The 4,320-nt window shown below is 39.0% G+C and overlaps 1 non-coding gene across 1 annotated transcript; it reads left to right on the top strand.

Annotated features, from left to right (window-relative positions):
- The first annotated feature begins 306 nt into the window (after positions 1–306).
- On the top strand, positions 307–380 carry Trnae-cuc (transfer RNA glutamic acid (anticodon CUC)). The gene has a single exon. It is a non-coding gene; the product is annotated as a tRNA-Glu (tRNA).
- Positions 381–4,320: the final 3,940 nt, after the last annotated feature.

A 4,320-nucleotide genomic window follows, 5' to 3' on the forward strand; every position in this document is an offset into this window, starting at 1 on the left:
AGAGTAAAACTGGCAAAGGTGACGATAACAAGAAGTTAACTGGAAAGGATTATTGAAGAACAGAAACTCGGCACAAGACTTCAGAGAGCTTTGATTCACAGAAGAGGTAACTGTAAGCCAGACTTGACATTGGAGTTTACAAAACAAAATGTCATTATTTTTAATTGTGGTCACACACACACACACACACACACATAAAATTGACTATGTTAACCACTTTAAAGTACAGAATCAAATAGTTACCTTCACATTGTTGTGAAACAGATCTTCAGAACTCTATACCCATTTAAAAAATAACTTTTGGGCTGTGGCTATAGCTCAGTTGGTAGAGTGCTTGCCTCTCATGCACAAGGCCCTGGGTTCAATCCCCAGCACCATAAAAAAAAATAATAATAATTTTCTCTTTCTCCCTCCCCTCCAGCCCCTGAAAAAATCACCATTCTACTCTCTTTCCATGAACTTGATTATTTTAAATACCTCACAGAAGTGGAATCATACAGTATTTGTCTTTTTGTGACTGGCTTATTTCAATCAGCATAATTGTCCTCAAGGTCCATGCATGAGGGCTGAGCATGGATCTCAGTGGTAGAGCATTCAGGCCTTGGATTCAATGTCCACACCACACCCAATAAAGTTCATCCAGGTTGTATCACGCACCTGTCAGAATCTTCTTCCTTCCCAAGACTCAATGCTATTCTATTGTATGTATATACCACATTTTGTTTATTCATCTATCAATGGATATTTTATTGGTCATTGTAAATTGTGCTGCTGTGAACATAAAAGTGTGCACATCTCCTTAAGATCCTGCTTTCACTTATTTTGGATAGACACCTACAAGTGTGATTGCTGGATCCTGTGGAAATTCTATTTCTAAGTTTTTAAGGAACCACCGTGTTGTCTACACCATTTGACAATCCCACTAGCAGTTCATACGGGTTCCAATTCCTCCCCATCCTTACTAATATTTCTTTCTTGATTTTTGTTTATCATGGCCATACTAACGGGTGTGAAGTGATATCTCATTGTGGTTTTGATTTGTATTTCTAGAAAATGCAATTTTTGTGGTGCACGTTCATACTTTTGAGGCAATATCATAAATAATATAATTATCTACTGGAAGTAATTGTTGGGAAAATAGCAAAAATGCAAGTGCAGACTCGCTATTTGTCATCAAACTTTTGAGCACAGTCTAAATGTATTAGCCAAACTCCAGAAACTTAAAATCTTATATGAGACAAGACAGATATTGAAGGGATCCAGTTCAACCCAACTGCAGAATATCTTGACTCATAAACTCTATGATTGCCCCCAAGTAACCCTGGTCTGTTTCCCCCTACATAGTTTCCAGTATGCTATAAATAAACAAAACCATTAGAGTGGCATGTGGAGCTTTGGACTGGACACTGTCACCATCAGCACCGGGAATGCTTCTGATGTCCTTGTTGTTCAAACCAGGTACATTCTGATTTAGACATAAGTCACTTTTGTCCTGACCACTATATCTCCTACACCAACATGCTGGCTGAGGAATCCCAGGAGAGATGCCCTAAAGAATCAGAAGTCTCTTCCAGCTCACTCCATGAGGTTAATATTTCCCTTTACAGGAGATGGACATTGTTCTTAGCCTCATGAATATTGGGAAAAGCAGCTTGAAGAGAAGTGTTTGCTCTGTACAATTTTATTTTTTTCAACTTTAAATACCAAGTGCTTCTCACTGGCAATTTTGAAATAACTCCTCTGACAAATAATAAGAATTCTTTGGGGCTCTAATTACATTGCCACCCAAACATACTAAGCCTGGGCTGCAAGGAATACCGTTTAGCAAGGACCTGGAGGATTCTGCACAGGACTTGGCAGAACAGGGCTCTGTGTTGGGCCTTCAGTTCCAACATTCTTGATTGCACACAAATCCAGCAAAGGCCGATTCATAAGAGCCGCAAAGGACTCTCCACAGACATGGCATATATTTTAGGAAGACTAGGCCCCCGGCAAGGAGTGAGTTAATTAAACTAAAATGAATAAAGTTCTGGAACCTCCACTCCACTTCAACTCTTACAGAGCGTAACTTCTCTCCTGATTTATGCAGTGGTCACTTTTCTGGCACCATAACAAATACCTGAGATGAGCAATTTGTGGACAGAAAGGGTTATTTGGGGTCAGTTGTGGAGGTTTCAGTCCCTAGCTGGTTGGCCTGTCACTTTAGGATCTGTGGCAGGGCAGCACATCATCAGAGCAGCACATGGACAGCAAAGCCACTCCCCTGATGCCCAGGAAGAGAATGAGAGCAAGGGAAAGATCTGGGTCCCCCAATATCCTTCAAGAACACATTCCCGGTGACCCAAAGACCTCTCAATGGGACCCACTGCCAGGCATGGTGACACTGGCCTGTATTCCCTGTGGCTCAAGAAGCTGAGGCAGGAGGATTGCAAGTTAGAGGCCAGCCTCAGCAACTCAGCGAGGCCCTAAAAAAACTTAGTGAGACCCTGACTCAAAATTTAAAAGGAAAAAAAAAAGAGAGAGAGAGAGAGCTGCAGATGTAGCTCAGTGGGAAGCACCCCTGGGTTCAATCCCCAATTTAAAAAAAAAAAGTTTTCATCACCTCTCAATAGTGCCAAGATGGGGACCGAGCCTCGTAACACATGAACCTTTGGGGACTCTTGTCCTGCAGCAGTCCATGAAAGAATCTTCTCACTTTCCTCTCTGAAGTAGTTTATAACATCCTTATCCCAGAGTATCCCCACCATACGCAAAAAACAAAAAAAGGAAAACTCTTCTTCACAACAATAGAGATGCCAAGAAGCTTCTGAACAGGACTTATTAAATTCCCCAAGTCTATCACCACTAGTCATTCCCTTTGGTCCTCCAATCATGTGTCTCTACAACTACCTACTTCTTTATCAAACTTACAAAAAAAAAAAAAAAGAAAAGAAAAAAGCTTACCTGTTTCTTTGGATCTTCATTTTTGGGGGGTGGGGTGGGGCACTGGGGATTGAATCCAGGGGCACTTAACCAATAAGCCACATCCCCAGCCCTTTTTTTTATATTTTATTTAGAGACAGGGTCTCAGTGAGTTACTCAGGGTCTTGCTAAATTGCTGAGGCTGGCTTTGAACTCGTGATCCTCCTGCCTTAGCCTCCTGAGCCACTGGGATTACAGGCATGCACCGCACCCCCGTGGATCTTCATTTCTGAAGGCTCTTGTATCATGTAAAACTTACATTAAATGTGTTTTTTCTTGTTAATTTGTCTTTTGCTATCAAAGTCTCAGCCATGAACCTAGCAATGGATGAGAAAGGAAATCTTTTCTCTCCTACATTTCCCTCATAGAAAAAAACGGATGTTGTTGTCCATTTTGAAACCAGAAGACCTTTCTTCTAAGAAATATTTTATTCTTCTCTCATTCCTTTAATGTTCCTACAAATATTCTATTATGTAAATAACTCTTCTAAATTAAGCATCAGAAGCCAGGCATGGTGGTGTATACCTATAATCCCAGCTGTCTCTGGAAGCTGAAGCAGGATAGCAAGTTACAGGCCAGCCTTAGCAACTTAGTAAGACTCTATCTCAAAATTAAATTTTTTAAAAGGCCTGGGCTGGAGGTTAATGGCAGAGCACTTGCCAAGCATGTGTGAGGCCCTGGGTTCAATCACCAGCCCCGAAAATAATAATATTAATTTATAATAATTATAATAATAATACATGGGTCCATATGGATCATGTAAAATTTTTTATTTTAAATCTCTAGGATATTTCTACTAAGAAGCATTCTCTACCTTTGGAACTTTCTGTATTTTTATACTTATATAAATAAATTAAGTAGTATTTTAATAAACATATTCAAATAACATGCTTCTTTTCAGAGTATTATATAACATGAAATATATATAAATGCAGTTTTTTTCACTTATTTATATGTGACACTGAGACAACTGGTTTTAGTGAATGAAATAAAATGATATAAATTATAGACAGCCTCTCTGTGTGAAAACCCACTCCCCTTTTCACTTATAGTTTCCATTTGGCTATAGATGGCATGAGATAAAACTTCAAAATCCTTCAAATAGTGCAACCAATAATCTTGATTATATTTTTAAAGTGTTAATGAAAGCGATTTTTCATTTTCCTACTCTTTTTATCTTTTAAACTTCTCAAGAGTTTGTTTTCAAGTTGGAACAACCCTTTATTGAAGCATTACCAGGTGGTTTTTAGAATGGTCTGCTTATTTTCTATCTGATGAGGATTAAATATTTGAACTTGTCCAAAATATTGACTTGAACAAAAACCTGGCGTGTTAAAAGTAACCTTTTTGAACTGCATG

The sequence above is a fragment of the Urocitellus parryii genome, chromosome 3 (genome assembly GCF_045843805.1).
Source record: "Urocitellus parryii isolate mUroPar1 chromosome 3, mUroPar1.hap1, whole genome shotgun sequence".
Classification (NCBI taxonomy): Eukaryota; Metazoa; Chordata; class Mammalia; order Rodentia; family Sciuridae; genus Urocitellus; species Urocitellus parryii.